We start from the raw sequence: 18108 nt of genomic DNA, 5'->3' as shown, positions 1-18108 counted from the left end.
GGGCTGGCGTGGATAGTGGGGATTTGAAAAGGAGGCTCTCCTTGAAGCGGACACGGGCAGGGTTGCCGTACCCTGCCACAATAACACTGAGACGCAGGAGCCTCTGAGACGCACCTGCATCTCAGACAGATGAAGCGCCTCTCCGCCGGCATCCGCGTGATCCCCCCTCCACCCACATGAACCAGCACAGGTGACCTAGTGGTTACTGGCGCTGTGTGAGAGGCGCTCACTAGGCTTGCGGGGACAGAGTAATGGATGCCGGGGACAGACCCGGGCTGCCGTGGAGTCACTACGCTAACTACGCTAGGCAGCCAATGGGCTGCCGCGGAGTCACTACATTAAGTACGCTAGGCAGCCGTTGGGCTACGCTGAAAACATAGCGTAGCCGGGCGCCCTGCTATTACACAAGTACCCTGATTATTTTGCCCTTGTTAGCACATTTTTTTCCACTACGACAATAGAAGAGCCATAGCCTGGGTCTAGTTTGTTTTATTCCTACTCAGGAGCAATCTAATGACATGAAATTCTTTCTTATGTGCTCTACTTGGTTTATATTAGCAACAATATAGCAAATGACACCTCTAAATACAGGGCTGACATAAAAAAATTGTGACAAAATAGGCAGGGGCCCCATTGTTGCACCCACGCCATGCCTGGTGAGACCTCCGGTGTCCGCTGTACTGTCCACACTACTCAAGCTCTTCTTTATTTATTTATTTGTTTATTTACAGTTTCTTACATAGCGCAGCATATTCCATTGCACTTTACAATAGGAAACAATAGTGATTAAACAAACTGGGTAGATACAAACCGACATGGAGGTAGGAGGGCCCTGCTTGGAAGCTTACAATCTATAGGGATAATAGGAGGGATACATAAGGATTGAATTCCATAGCATGGCAGTCCCATCAGATTACAAAACAGTCCTGATGGGATGCAATTAGATATAAATTCTACTGGAGGTTGTGTGGGGGTTCCTGAATATGATAAGCTAACCTGAAGAGGTGAGTTTTCAGAGAATGCTTGAAAGTTTGGAGGCTAGAAGAGAGTCTTAGTGTGCGTGGAAGAGCATTCCATAGGGTGGGTGCTGCCTGACAAAAATCCTGCAAGTGTAAGTGGGAGCAAGTAATGAGTGTGGATGAAAGACGCAGATTTTGTGCAGAGCTGAGAGGTCAGGTGGGGATATATTTTGAGATAAGCGAAGAGATATAAGTCGGTGTAGTCAGAGTAATGGCTTTGTATGTAAGTAGAAGTATTTTATATTGAATGTGGTAATATACAGGCAACCAATGGAGGGACTGACAGAGCGGATCAGCAGACGATAAACGTCTAGCCAGGAAGATCTTAGGAAGACCGGTAAGGAGGCTATTGCAATAGTCAATGCGTAATGTAATGAGTGCATGGATTAGAGTTTATGCAGTGTCTTGTGTAAGGTACAGACAAATTTTGTATATGTTTTTTAGATGCATGTAACATGATTTAGAGACAGTTTGACTGTGAGGAATGAAGGACAGTTCAGAATTGAGGATGACCCCTAGACTTTGAGCTTGTGGAGTAGGATTAATTGTTGTGTTCTCAACAGTAATAGAGATATCAGATTGGTATCTACTCTTGGCTGGTGGGAATATAATTAATTCTGTTTTGGAAATGTTGAGTTTGAGGTGGCGAGATGACATCCAAGATGAAATGGCTGAAAGCCATTCAGAGACACGGAGCAATACTGATGGTGACAATTCCGGGAAAGATAGATAGATTTGAGTATCATCAGCGTACAGATGATAATGAATTCCAAAAGAGTTGATTAGTTTCCCAAGTGAGGAGGTATAGATTGAGAAAAGTAGAGGACCTAAGACTGAGCCTTGTGGTACTCCAACGGTCAGAGGTAGTGAGGAGGAGGTAGAATCAGAGAAGCTAACACTGAAAGGGTGATTAGATAGGTAGGAATAGAACCACTGATATTGGCAGGTGGGGAGGGTGAAGGAGGGTGTCACACCAGGGGTCTGAGTCGGTGAGACAAAGACCTCTGGTGGGGGTCTAGATCGGTATTGGAACCGGGCAGGCAGTAGGAGACCCTTATGCATATGAGCATGACAGTGCACCCAGAGGAAGCAGGTAAAATACAACAGGTTTATTGAAGGAAGATGGTACAAGCAGTTGATAACCAGATGGAATGGTAAATGACAGTCCCTGATAATGTGAAACGGAACTACTTGCACCGATATGGATTCGATGGTGGAACATCGGATGGAGTATGGTATCCGGAGTATCGGACCAGGGATGCGGAGGTGATGGAAGCTGTGGAATCCGGATGGAACGGATGGAGACAGCGGAGGGTAACCGGAGTATCGGTCAGGATCGATGGCGGAACATCGGAGCTAGGCTGAAGCTGGTAAGTGGATCTGCGGCAGGTGGAATCACAGGTGACATCACAGGGAACCTGGATGGTACAGGACAGGAGACCCGGCTTGGACACAGGTGATGGTGACCCCGATATCACAGGCGATGGTGTCCCCAATATCACAGGCGATGGTGAGCCCGGATGGACACAGGCAATGGTGAGCCCGGATGGACACACGCAATGCTGAGCCTGGATGGACACGGCAACCTGGATGGACATGGCAACCTGGATGGAACATTGCAGCAGGAAGAGAATACCAGCAGACAAACACTTGCATAGCAGGATGACAAATGAAGCACTAGCAATGAGATGAGAGCTCCCAGGATACTTATACCCATGGCTTGGCCTGGATTGGCCGGGCAGGTAACCTGGGAGATCAACTCATTGCCGGATTGGATGAACCAGACATGTGACTGACAACATCATGGCAGCCACCATGTCTGGCTAAGGCGGGAAAGTATGTTTGTAAACACCATGCTCATGGCCGGGAGCAATGGCGTCTGTCATGGAACTTGCAGGGCAAGGGATACTGTTACTGCGGGTGAGGAGAGCGGTGCACCGCGCAGCCGCAGACTCAGCAGCGCTGAGAGGACTGCCAGATGACTGACATGGAGGCGCACTGCGCTCAGGATGCCGGCAGTATCGGAACTTGTAACGCAAGCTGAGCCTGCGCAGGCACTTAGCCGGTAAGATGGTTTGCTTTAATACCCGGATCGTGACAGAGGGTAATGAAGTGATTTAAATGTATTAAAAAGTCGCTTTGGGTTAATGGCATGAGAAGAGATGAGAGATTGAAAATAAGTTTGTATAGCAGTGTCCAGAGCATTACGATAGGAGTGGTAGGTAGTCTTAAATGTGACAAAGTCACTTAGATGACTCCGTTCCCATCCGTTCCTACTTATGCTGCCTCCGTTCCCATCCATTCCTACTTATCCTATTGTTTTTCGTTCGTCCACCCACCTCCTTTTAGTCTGTTAACTCTTATGAGTAGGGCCCTCCTTCCTCACGTACTCACCCTACCTCATTACCTCACCTGTCCTCCTGTCCTGTTCTTCCCTTCCTCTACTTCATCTTCAGTCTCCTCGACAATTTCGACACCTACTTCAGAACTGATGCTGATTTTAGTTCTACCGGCTATACCCCTATTTATGCTGTATTTTATCAACACACCCTGTACGTTACCTTGTAATTTGTTTTTTGTTTGCTATGTACGGCCCTGCGGACACTTTGTGGCGCCTTATAAATAAACGTACTACTACTACTTAGATTTTGAGATTTACGCCACTGGCGTTCAAATCTACGTGATAGTTTGGTGTCTTGTTAATTTAGAGTGCCACGGTTGGCATCTAAGCCTGCGTGGATTGTGAGGAATAGCTGGAGCAGCTTCATCAAGGGCAGTTTGTAGAGTCTGGTTCAGGTGGATTACAGCTGTCTCAGGACAGGCAAGTGTAGAAATGGGTGAGAGCAGTTTTTGCAGAGATGTAGAAAGTTGTTGAAAATCAGTAGCATTAGTATTTCTGCGGGTTACTTTACGGCAAGTGAAATTATGACAAATTATACTTGTTAAGCTACAGTTCTGGGCCCCCATTCTGTCTGTGCCCAGCTGTCTCCTCCAGATATCTGCCCTGTCTGTATAAATCAAGGCAAGGGACAATTTGGTGAAAATATATAAACAAATTCTCAAAAGAAGATAGAAATGACATAGTACTAACATAATGTTTAAACAAGTCCATGTGGTGGCGGGCTGGGCATGGGGGCAGGGTGCCATGTGCCCCCCGGCCTGTGCAATTATGCAGCACAAGGGCTGCTTCTGCGTTCTCTTCATATACAGTACCTGACAGGCGGGAAGGATATCTCACTGCCTTCCGGCTGCTGGTGTCAGGTGGTGGCTAATGCCCAGAGCTGCTGACTTCAGGCTTTAAGTTCGGCTGGTTGGTAAGCTTCAAACATAAAGGAGATCTGTTAGGGTGCAAGGCGTAGTGGGACCCAAACTGAGGAGGGGGAGGGGCCTGCCCAGCATGTAATAAAGCACAGGTTGACTGGCTTGTTGGGTGCAAGACAGCAGCCTTTATGATGAGGCTTACTTATGCTGCTTTCAGACCGCAAAACTGGCTTTGACCCTGTATTTGGAAACGTTTCCAAAAACGGGTCTGCCAGGTAAAACCCCTTTCACACCGCATCTCTTAAACGGTATATTACCGTTTAAGTGCGTTTTTTTTGCACTGGCAGACCCGTTTTTGGAAACCTTCCAAATACAGGGTCAAAGCCAGTCTTCAGCGAACCCCCCCCCCCCCCCGCGCGGGTTAACACATACAATCCCGTTAACCCCTCCGCACCCCCAACCCCGTTAACCCCTCCCCGCATTGTGTTTAAGAACACCCCCCCCCCCCCCGTGAAGTCGGTACCTCCTCACGTTGCAGTTGATCGGCAGCCGCAGTACTGTACCACGGCTGGCTTCGCGTATGAAAAAAATAAGGTACTTTCTGAAAATGGCTGCCCCATAGGAAACCCAATTTAAAAAAACTGTCTTTCGTATGGGGGCAGCCATTTTCCGAAAGTCACTTTTCTTATAAGAAAAGTGACTTTCGGAAAATGGCTGCCTTCATACAAAAGACAGTTTTTTTAAATGAGTTTTCCTATGGGGCAGCCATTTTCAGAAAGTTCCTTATTTTTTTCATACGCGAAGCCAGCCGTGGTACAGTACTGCGGCTGCCGATCAACTGCAATGTCAATGTGAGGAGGTACCGGCTTCAGGGGGGGGGGGGTGTGTTCTTAAACACAATGCGGGGGGTGTTAACGGGGGTGGGGGTGCGGAGGGGTTAACGGGTTTGTATGTGTTAACCCGCGTGCGGGGGGGAGGGGCGGCGGCGGCCTCCTGCGCAATGAATATTTAATGAGCGCATTAAATATTCACTGCACTGAATTTAGGACCCAGCTTATTGGCTGGGTCCTAAATACCGTTTCAGACCCGATTTTGATCACAAAATACCGGGTCTGAAACGGGTAGGACCCTGCATTTTAACCGGTTAGAAAAAACGGTATTTTCTAACCGGTTAAGTGGTCCTGCACCTTTCAGACCGCACAGATTACCATTTTAAAACGGTAAAAAAACGGCAAAGTGCAGTCTGAAAGGGGCATCAGACTCCTACCCTGCCCTCACGCAGACCACTCAGTCCTGAGAGAAAAGCTCCACCCCCAGTAGATGTAGAGCTGATGACAGCAATGCTGCTGCAGCATGCCTCTGTACCCATGCAGATGCTTCATTTTCCTTTTTTAAGTTTCAGATATTCTGATAGAAAGATAAGGATTCCTTATATACTGTATATACTTATCAGAATCAGAATCAACTTTATTGGCCATGTATACTCAGGGCCGGCCTTAGGCATAGGCAAACTAGGCAATTGCCTAGGGCATTTGGAATGCCTATGGGCATCAGCAGCTTCTGCTGATTAAAATGATATGCAGCATGCCTATATTCTGTGTGTGAGTGAGGCTGTATCTGCATATGAAATAGTGTATTCATTGAAATCACTGTAACGTAGCATTCCGTATGCAGGTACAGCCACAGTCGCACACAAAATATAGGCATGCCGCATATCATTTTAATCATCGGAAGCTCCTTGTGTGTCCTGGTCATAACAATGCAAATAAGACGAATTTTCAGCAAAAAAGGCACCCAACGTTAGCAGAACTGGCTAGGAGCTGCATGGCCTATTGAGGCAAGATGTATGAGGAAACATCTGTATCCAAGCAGAGGCAGAGGTCACAGTAATAGCGGCTGTGCGAGTGCTGTCTGCGGGTGGGTTGGTTGTGCAATAGTGTTCGGCATATGTGTAAGGGGCATTATGTGTGTCATGTATAAATGCATTAACAATGTGTAATATATGTGTAACAGGCATTATGTGTGTCATGTGCATAAGGGCATTAATAATGTGCAACATATGTGTAATGGGCATTATGTGTGTCATGTGTATAAGGGCATTAATAATGTGCAACATATGCGTAAGGGGCATTATGTGTGTCATTATGTGTATGAAGGGCATTAATAAAGGTTGGCATAATGTATAAAGGGCATTATGGTTATAAGGACATATTCGGCATATGTGTAAGGGGCATTATGTGTGTCATGTATAAATGCATTAATAATGTGCAACATATGTGTAACAGGCATTATGTATGTCATGTGCATAAGGGCATTAATAATGTGCAACATATGTGTAATGGGCATTATGTGTGTCATGTGTATAAGGGCATTAATAATGTGCAACATATGTGTAAGGGGCATTATGTGTGTCATTATGTGTATGAAGGGCATTAATAAAGGTTGGCATAATGTATAAAGGGCATTATGGTTATAAGGACATTAAAAATGTGTGTCATGTGTAAGGGGCATTACTGTGTGGTATTATCAGGGGTGCCGAGAGAAAGGGGTAGGTGTACAAATTACCCAGGCCAAAGTCTGATGGGAGGGCCCAGTGGGGGCCCAGGCCCCCTCCCCTTAAGTGACAGCAGCAGCTGCAGCTCTTCTCCTCTGCCCAGCACACACTGATTTGTGCTGGGTTGCAGTGTGGCCATGGAGGTGGTTAAAATACAATATTTTCTCAGGATTTTTTTCTAAGGGTATAATGTGAATAATGTGAGGAGTAATATATATAAGGTAAAGTGGTAACTACTGTGTGTTGTAACGTGAATAAGGGACACCATCGCATGATATAATGTGAATAAAGTTGCACTACTGTGTGGCATAATTTGAATTGGGGGTAAAATTGTGTGGCCATGCCCCTTCCCAGCAAGAACACACCCCTGCTTGGGCTGCGCACCAAATGTGTGCACTGTTTCTATTTAAAATATTGTGGGTAGGAGCACCAAAATGATGACTGCTATGATGAGGGTTGATGGTGCTGAGAAAGGGGAGCAGGGTCAGAGGCCGAACTAGTGGTGGTGCTAGGGCCACCAGCCAAAATCTTGCCTAGGGCGTCATTTAGGCTAGGGCCGGCTCTGTGTATACTTGCGTAAATTAGGAATTTGGCTTGGATTGCTGTGTAACAGCCAGTTTGGTACAGTTAAACAGTGACAGACATACAAACACAAACAAATATATGCTAGAAGTACCCTGGGGGATATAGATGCAGGGGGCACATACCCGCTGAGCTGCACAGCGCCTAGGCAGCCAGCAGCGGTGCCATTGGTCATTGCAGCAGCCAGGTAGGTAACAATATAAGCAGGGACAGCACAACCTGTGAGTGTCTCTGGCTCCCCTAACTCCACTTTTGGCTGACTACACCCCTGATCCCTCATCAGCATTTCTGTCTTGGGGTCCCCTGCTCTCTTCACACCTGGCAGCTGTATCTCCAGCACCCGGCTGTGTGGGGAGACAATATAGTAAGTGTCAGCATCAGTCCATGTGTCAGCATCAGTGTGTCAAGACCTGTCTGTGTCGCATTACTGTATCAGCGTCTATCCATGTTTCAGCATCTGTCTATGTATCAGCATCTGTCTGCCTGTGTGTCAGCCTCATTGTATCCAGGCGTCAGCAACTGTCCATGTGTCGGCATCTTGTGTATCAGTGTCTGTATGTCATTATGTACACACAATGGGCCTAATTCAGACTTAATAGTACTACTGTGAATTCGCAAGCCGGGCTATAATCGATAAACTACACGTGCGTATAGCCCATAGTATGCATACGCTACGCCGTCCTATTTTTTTTATTGCTGCCCATACACAAGTTGATTGACAGGAAGCCACCATTTACGGGTGGTATCTGATCGTTTTCTGGGAGTGTGTGTGAGTGTGTGTGGAAACCCCCTAGCAAGACTCCTGTGTTTGCTTCTGTACACAGTACAGAGTCATGAGATATTGGCCATGATTCAGGTCCCTTCGCTCCTCTTGCACGTTTGCACAGGGGAACGATGTTTAGCGACAGCGCTTGTGCATAAAATTTATGCGCATGTGCAGCTGCTTATTCGCCCGCCCGTTTCACCTAGCAGTGTGGGTTGCATGGGGTGGCGGTGAGGGGTTGCGCCCATGGGAACGCCCAGCGTGATACCCTTAGTGGTGGGTGTGGGTCAGTGTGGATCTTACCTGTTTCTACAGATGGAGCGCCTCTCGTTTAGCGGGGGTCAGCTGCCGGAAGGGGATGTGCACAGGAGATGCTCATGCATCCGCTTCCTATGGAGCTCCCCATCGGTCCCCGCCACCTCCCTGTCGCTATCCACCGGTCACCACCGCCTCCCCGCACCCCCCCCCCCTAACCCTGCCTATCTCCCTGAAGCAAAGACAGGCAAGGTTTCAGTCCCCTACCGCCAAAAAACTGGGACGCAGGTGCATATGAGATGCTAGCACGTCCCAGTCAGATGGAGCACCTCTCCGCCAGGCAATCGCGGGGATATTCTGGCAATCCCTGGCGCTGGCTGAGAGAGATGTTCTTCATCTTCTTCCTTTCACATCATGGCAGAGGAACAATGAACCCCTATATCCCCAATACAAGGCAGTCAACAAAGTAATTTGAAGTTTGAATGTATTAATCTGCAATGCTTCATCACTGTAAATAGTTCAAGTGCAAAGTCATCAATAACGGATTAAATGAAACAATTGTATAGGCCACAATTGCCACAATACCTCAGTCTTGGCTAAAGGCAACACTCTTAGGCCTTACTTTGAATTAATTATACAATATAAGTAGTGCAATATGTGAAATGCCTAAAAAATAATGAATAACCTTGATACTTCACTGGGCAGCTCTTGCATTGGTGTAAAATAAGGGCAGGAGGTCATTGAAAATTAAGTGGCTTAGTGTGGACTGTTTCTAAACATAAATGCAATAGGCAATCCTTAAACTCTGGTATAGCAACAACTGTGACATACTGCTTCAAGGATGAAGCAACTATGTGAGATGTCAGTGCTGCTGATATAAATCTGAAGAAATACTTCACAGGAATACGGGTTCTTTGCTGGCCATACACTTATGTGATCAGATGCGATGGGACATCGCATCAAGTGGTGCCCGGTGCAGCACCCGATGACGCATGCCAGACATCGGGTGCTGGAAGTGGCTGTGTGGAGCGCTGGCGGGGAGCGGGGTATGTACCTGGCTGGGGACAAGTGCGGTGGAGCTGTCAGGCAGGCGACGGGACTCAGCAGGACTTTGAAACACTGGACGGCCCTCTAATTGGCCGAGGCCACTGAGACAGAGCCTCAGCCAGAGGGCCATCCAGTGTTTCAAAGTCATATGCTGCCACTGCTGAGTCCTGCCACCTGACAGCTCCGGTCCCCAGCCAGGTATGTACCCCGCTCCCTACCAGCGCTCCTGTCCAGCTCCTCCGCCACCGCCAGCTCCAGTCCCCGCCAGCGCTCCTGTCCCGCTTCTCCGCCGCCACCGCCAACTCCGGTCCCCGCTGCCAGCTCCGGTCCCCGCTCCAGTCCCCACACTGATTGCATTTGAGCAATCACATGTGGTTAAAAACCACATGCGATTGCTCATGCAATTCGATAAATATTATGTGCAGCACATAATATCTATCGATGCGACATTCGACGGCATGCCTGCGCATCGCGTCAAATGTCCCCTTCAAAATGCATGTAATCATTCAATTTATTGGCCAGATGTGGCTGAAATCGAATGATTGCATGCAATATCTCACATATGTATGGGCAGCATTAGGCTATGGTATATTTTAAATATATTTTGAGGCAATGCAAGGGTCTGTACTTGTTTACAACTTGATTACACATTGATCTCTAGGGATAGCTTTATTGCAGATAATGGGGGAAATTTACTAGGCCAAATACAACTAAAATTGTATTTGTATTGCAAAATATGAAATTTTTTAGGTGTATTTGTATTTTCAGGATTTACTATCCTGAAAATACGTTAATTTGTATTCGTATTCTAAGTAAATTTCCCCCAATGAGTGCTGAAAAGGTATCTCTGCCCTCTATCACACAGTTCTTTAGATAGAGATGGTGCAGCGATACAAGTGAGGGGTATATATGTGAGATTTTTTTATCATTATAGCCCTATAAAACAACATTTTAAAATTTTCAGCTACAGTGAGTATATAACAGCCAGTTTTCCAGGTCATCCAGCAGGTGCACTCATTATTCAGACACATTTTAAAAGACTCACAGGTGGTGCTAATTATGTTTCTTGTGATTCTGTGTGGAGAGCTGGAAAGCGTGCACTGTTGGGGGTACTTGAGGACCAGGGTTGGGAACCACTGCCTTAAAACATTGTTTGTTATATTTTTAAACCTTCAGCTTTTAATTCCCAGGGTCTTTTGCCTTATTTTAAAAAAAATGAATTTGCAAAATGTACGTGACAGGATTCTGTGATGCTGAGGAATAAAGAATTTCCTAAATGTAGAGGAATACCACAACTTCCTTATTCAATTTGTGTAGACAGATAACAAACAACACAAGCAAAAAGAGTGGGAGGTTATAACAAATAATTATAATCCAAAATACATTTTATGTGTGTGTGTGTAGGTGTCAACATAGATAAATTAGGATTAAATGGTATAGCTGTATCTACATACCGTACATCTATCTTCCATGATATAAAATTCATGTTGAGCTCCATGTGACTCTGTAAAGCTTGTGTCTTTTTAAAAAACTTTTTCCATTAGTTAGCATCTTTTTTGGCAAAGGCAAATAGAATGCACAAGCAGCTAGATCATTACTGTAGCCAACATTTACAGCCGCCGTCATACACAGAATATAAGCATGCCGCATATTATTTTAATCAGCAGAAGTTGATTCTGCATGTTATTTATAAAATATTGCGAATTAGATGCTTGGCACTACAGAGTCGTGCCATAGCGTTGCAGGACTAGATGAGCTGTTTAACATGAAAGGAGGCTAGATTTACATAGAGACACCTTACAGTTGAAATAGTAGTTCCAAGAGATCTTTATTCTTTTCTGGTAGCAACACCCCTAGCTTGATATTGGCATGAAAACAACTAATTGTGCATATCACAAGGGTAAATTGCACTCTCCCTCAGAGATATCTTTTGATTGGCCTTGCTGCATGGCCAATCAGAAGATATATTGTGCTACCCGGTACTTTGTTATTAAGGACAGAGGAGAGATCATTCTGTCATTCATTACATCAGGTGATTTGTAGCGGCAATCCCCCATCCATCATCACAATTGCTGGTTGTGCAGATGTGTACCTGGCCCTTGGATGTAGCAATGAGGCTAGCCCATACTGCTACATACAGTAATATGACATACTATAATGTGAATAATCAAATAGAATTATTAAGGCAATGTAACAGCACATGAGTTCAGGGCAGGTTGTGACATGTAGAAAATAATGATCGCCATACAAATTACATACAATTTGACACAAATAAAATATAACACATTCTGTATAAGGGAGCTGTTTCCAACACTTGTACATGGATAATGGGTAATAACTCTTTCTAATAGTTATATAGGCTTCAAAATCTTAATTGCTGCAGCGCTTGCTGTAACTATGGAAAATTACGGGTTTTTTTGGGGCCAAAAAAGACCATAGGACTTATTTTCGGGGTAGGTCTTATTTTAATTTATTTTAATTAACATTGCCAGCAGTTTCAATAAACAGATAAGTGTGAACAATTTTTTTTTACCTTTATTCAAAAATGGTCATGTCATCTTCTTCAACAACATCATCATAAGTGTCCATACCCCGAATTCCGGCCTGGATTTCTTGTGCCTCCATTTCCTGCAGAAGAAGTGGATCCAATCTGTCATGTCCAGCAATATAGCTCTCCTTAAATGAGCATGTCTTGACCAGGTAGCCTACTCGTAGTTCATTGGTGGCACAGCTGTCAGTAATTTTATCCCATGACTTCTTCACCCAAGTCACGACCTCTTGCAGACAGGGCATCACAAATTTCCACGCTGATTTATTTCCATTCTATCTTTAATGTAGTCATTGACTTCCATGTGCAAATGGTTCTTGAATGGCTTGATTATTGCAATCAAGAGTCTGGAGATAGTGCGGGAATCATTAGTTGATCTATGCTTCTCTCTGCAAGGAAGTTCTTCATGTCTTTAGCATGGTTAGTGCTGGCTAAATCCCATACTAGCAGACCTCTTTGGTCTCCACGCAAAACAAGTGGCAGCATTAAATCCAGCCACTTCCTTATGACTGCTTGTGTGCACCAGGCTTTTTCTGTTTCAAGAACATAAATGCCTGAAAAACGTTCAATCCTATCTTTCTTGCCCTTTCTGATGATTAGAGATGTGGCTTTCTTTCCATCCAGATGAATTGCCAAAACACAGGTAACTTGCGCACTTTCGTAGCCAGTGGTGGGAATGTAGATTGACGTGGCACCCCTGTTTGAGACGCTTGACCCATAAACACTGCAGTTTCATCCATATTGCAGGTTTGGTATTTAGAAAAGTCGATCCCATCAACAAAGGACTTAAATACAAGTGCACATTTTATAACTTCAGCATCTTCCAGCTTAAACAGTATTGTTGATCTTCTTTGAGACAGTTCAAATCGCTGAAGGAAACTTTCCAACCAGTGTTGAGATGCTTTGAATCCTTCTGGGACCATTTCAAATTGTGCTGCCATTGCAAGGGCAAATGCTTGAATATTAGCCCTGCTCACAACCAACACCTTTGCTCTCCTGTCAGCAATCCATTCACCATTCAGGATATAAGGGTTGCCGACCTGATCCAGACATGTGCTTCTTAGCTTTTCCCTCATCCACCTGTTGACTGAGGTTATTGTACTCTGCTCACCATTTTTGGACCATTTGGAGATCCATCATCTCTTATTTACAGAAAGCTGGAAGATTCTTGCCCTGTGAGTCCTCCACATTTGCTTTTTATTGTACTCAACGGTGTACAGTAGCTCTTCCTTTTTGCACTCATGCCTGGGTGTCAAAACAGACAGGATAATAAATAAAATGCTCCCTCAGTCCTGCTTTTATCCCCATCTTGCCCCCCAGTCCTGCATTTATCCCCATCATGCCCCTAAGTCCTGCGTTTATCCCCATCATGCCCCTCAGTCCTGCTTTTATCCAATTATGCCCCTCAGTCCTGCATTTATCCCCATCATGCCCCTCAGTCCTGTTTTTATTCTCATCATATCATGCCCCTCAGTCATGCTTTGCAACACATTAATTTACTTACCGTTTTTTGTCTTTGCTTTTATCTTGTTGTATACTCTCCTCTGCGGCGCTACTGTAAATGACGCTGGCACACACGCCAGAGTCATTCACAGAAAATGAGGCTGGGGTGCATGCTTACTGTGAGACAGTGAGACACTGCAGCTGTGATTGGATGCCACTGTTAAAACAGCGATATCCATTTCATGCGCGGGGGTCGGAGCTGGGAGCATTGTAGTGTAGTGCAGGGGCCGGGTAAAATGGGGATTTAGCTAGGGCTTAATTTCCAGGTAGGGCTTATTTTGGACTGCCCATTAGAAGTCACGGGCAACTCTGTTAGCATTGGGTATCTTCTTTTGCCATAACTGCAATGCAATGAGACTAGGATGCATGAGAGCCTGTGCAGATTAATTTGATATGTGGACTTTGTATATCTGTGTGCAACTGAGTCCATATATGGAGCACTACTGAACTTGGTATAGAAAAAGGCCACAGCCTTCATATTGTAGCATTTGCTATGCAGATTCAGAGACTCAGTTGCACATATTTCAATTTGAAACTATCAGTTTCTTGGATATTACATTCTTGGTGTCAAGCAATGTGCAGATTTTATCTGATCACATTAAACTGGTAGTGGCTAATAATTATCTACAATTTTCCAGTGGTCACTATAGACCATGAATTCATAATATGGGCAAAAACAAAAAATTACGATTACGGCGTAATTGTAACTGATGATTTTTACTCTCAAATGGACTACAAACTAAAGTATGTTAGGGCATTGTAGAAGAGGTTATACTGAAGCAAAAAAATGTATACAAAATCAATTCCAAGTTTCAACCTTCTTCAACCAAAACCTTCAATTAAGACCAAACTTATGCTGGGTACACACCAGAACAATGTGGCCTCAATCCCGTCAATTTCGATGCAATTTTGACCAATTGTACAGTATGTAAATTGGGCACGTTTTGGCATGTTTTAGATCTGATTCCGATCCAATGCGTGTCCCCATTGGTTGTTTGGTCGTTTTGAAGATCCTACCTGCTGCAGTCAGGATTTGTAAAAGATTCCTTCAACTGGGTACAGATCGTTATCGGATCGTATGCAGATCTTGTGCAGATTGTGTGCTCCAACAGATCGTGTGACCATCGTACGATCATCTCACGATCATGATTGTTCTGGTGTGTACCCTACATTGAAATCAAGGCTACTGCATTTTTTTCACAAGTTTATTGTTAGAATCAAAATTAAGAAAATAATACGGACTATAGTCTATTAAAAAGTTTCTAGTCCCTCTTTAAATGTCCTGCACGGACCTGGCTGTTGATCCTCCTGACGACACCACCTGTGGCCATTCCACTGACTCTGACCACTCCTCCATTAGATCTTCCTCTAGAATTAAACGCAAGTCTACCCCTAAACCTACAAAATCCAAAATGAAGCCGGCAGATATTGCTGCTGTCCTTGGCCCCCTGCTGGATGATAAACTAGCAGGGCTCAAGGAGTCCATTGATTCCACCTTCACCCAATTGACTCAACACTCCCAACGTTTGGACATGGTGGAGCAAAGGGTTTCCTCGTTGGAAGATGACCTTCATACGGCCCAACACACAAGAACTAATCAATCCAAAGATATTGCGGCCCTCCAGGAGAAAACGATGACCTGGAGAACAGGAGCCTTAGAAATAATCTACAGGTGGTGGACATCCCCGAGACAGTGAAGGACCATGAGTTACTCCACCTCCTATCCACCTGGCTTTCAGAACAGCTGGCTCTTGACCTTAAAGGAGTCCCACTAAACATAAAAAGGGTGCATCGTATTGGCCCTGACCATCCAAATCGTGCAGAACGCCCACATCCAGTCATCATGAGAATTCTCAACTACGCGGACAAAATCAGAGTCTTAGATCATTATCGCAAAACAGCATCCCTCTCTTACAACAGTGAATGTTTACTTATCTTCCAAGACTTTTCCAACTTGGTGGCTGCTAAACGTAAGGAATTCTCACCTGTTTGTAAGCACCTTATTGACTCTAACATCAAATTCTCCCTACTGCAGTATATCTGGCTCATCTTCGTGTTTTCATGGATGGAAAACTGCTCTTCTTACAACTTGGAGTAAGCAAAAAAACACTTTTCTATCCCGGACACTTGAAACCTAATTTTTCTCCTTAATCTCTGTTTGTTTGTTGCTGGGATTTTTTTTCCCTCTAGCTTGACACTTAGCTAGAGCCATTATGTTTACCATAAACATTATTTGCACTGCTTTCTATACCCTTTTCTAATGTTGGCTACGTTGTGGGATTCCCCCCCTTTGCTCGCCGGGACGAAGGGGGGCTCCCTTTATTCCATGTCATCTATTACTTACTGATCCCGCCCACAGGAGTTGGTTGATATGACCGACCATTCTCCTTTATCTACACCCTCTAGGAGAGATGTCCCTCTTCTCTCGTTTAACATTCTATAGTGGAGTGTGGAAGGTCTAAACCCCCTGTCAAAATACAGAATGTTCTTTCACATTTACACCGTATGTCCCCACACATAGTTTTTCTACAAGAAACCCATTGGCTTAAAGGCTCACAACCATTGTTCAGATCTCCTTGTCTTGGGGATTATATTTCCCCTTCTTTTTCCACTAAAACTAGGGGAGTAGCTGTTCTCTTTAACAAAAATTTACACTACACCATACTTCGGAAATTTTTAGACCCTGATGGCAGGTTTATCTTACTGGATGTGCTTATTGATGATGTTACCTACACTATGTTTAATGTCTATTCTCCAACTAATCCACTTATTTTGAGGTACCAACCTCATATTTGGTGGTGACCTCAACACCATTGTTGACCCATCCGTGGACCGGTCTGGGGTAAGAACTTCCAAGTCTCCGGGCCTCTCTAATCTATGTTCTACTCTATGCTCTCAACTCACCTTGGCATATCTTTCACCCTTTGCAAAGAGACTATTCCTTCTATTCTCATCCTTATTCGACACATTCCCGCATTGACTATTTATTCATATCAGACCATCGCCTTTCTAAAGTGACTCATACTTCAATCCACAACATTATTATTTCTGATCATTCCCCCATTCAGTTATCTATACAACTCTCTCTCCCCCAATCTTTCTCTAAATGTTGGCGCTTCCCATCTCACCTATTTCATTCCAATGATTTTTTATTACACTTAAAACATTCCTGGCAAAATTATACAACAGACAACTCAATTCATACTGACGACCCTCCACTGTTTTGGACTGCTTCTGAAGCGGTTCTTAGAGGCCATATTATGTCGTATGTCCACTCCACTCGTAAACATTTCATCCTACGCCATAAAGATCTTAGCACAACTCTCACAGACACATATAGACTTTACAAGCAATCCGACTTGCCGGCCACTAAAGAGGCATATCTTTCCTCCAAATTAATATACGACACCTTCCTTACCGAACATGCCTAGACTCAACACAATTACTTTCGTAACAAATTACATCGCTTTGGCAATAAGTCTAGCAAACTTCTGGCTAACCTGATTAAAGGGCCCCACTCTCGCACCTGGGTTGCTATGATTAATAATTCTGGAACATTTATTACCGACCCCAATGCCATCTGTACTGAATTTATGTCCTTTTATAAATCTCTTTACTTTGCAGGCCCTGATCATTTAGCTGATAATGAATCTTTCTTGCAAGCCTCTAACTTACCTAATCTTCGACAGGAGGAGAGCGACATGCTCAATAGTCCCATCACTGAGGAAGAAATATGCAACACTATTAAATCCCTAGTGGCAAAAGCCCAGGTCCCGATGGCTTCGGAGCCGAATTTTATAAACTGCTTCGCACTGAACTCTCTCCAACTTTAACCAGCCTTTTTAACCACATTTTGACCTCTCAGACATTACCCCCTGGTTTTAACGAAGCTAAGATTATAGTTTTCCAAAAACCTGGTAAGGACCCTTCCCTGGTTGGCTCCTACCATCCTATTTCCCTCCTAAATCAGAATTTCAAAATCTTAACTAAATTGATGGCCAATCGCCTACAAACTTGTTTACCTCACTTGATCTCACCCGCCAGCTGGGTTTTGTTAAGGGCAGGGAAACCATAGTGGACATTCGTGCAGCTATAGCGGCAATCACTTTCACTCGTCTTAATCAAACCCATGACAATATCCTTCTCAATTTAGATGCCAAAAAGGCTTTTGACCAAATTTCTTGGCCTCATCTGCGTAGAGTCATTAAACACCAGCTCTTTGGAGGGCCTTTTGGCGCTCTTATTAGATCCCTCTATACTGACCCTATGGCTCAAGTGCTTGTAAATAATGTTACCTCTCCCTCTTTTTACCTTGAAAGAGGCACCCGTCAAGGATGCCCTCTCTCCCCATTGCTTTTTAATTTAGCACTAGAACCACTTCTTTGCTATATTTCCTCATCACCTCAACTCAAAGGTATATCCATAGGCTCTAGGGAACTAAAGATTGTGGCATTCTCAGACAATATCCTTCTTTTTTCTCTCTAATCCTCGACAATCTAATTCTATCTGCACCTTTTACATCTGCCCCTTTGCAGTGCACATGAGTTTGTCCAATTTTTGAGAAAGAGAAGGCTGT

This window comes from Crinia signifera, chromosome 5 (assembly GCF_055691185.1).
Source record: "Crinia signifera chromosome 5, ASM5569118v1, whole genome shotgun sequence".
Lineage (NCBI taxonomy): Eukaryota > Metazoa > Chordata > Amphibia > Anura > Myobatrachidae > Crinia > Crinia signifera.
This window is presented reverse-complemented; position numbering follows the sequence as displayed.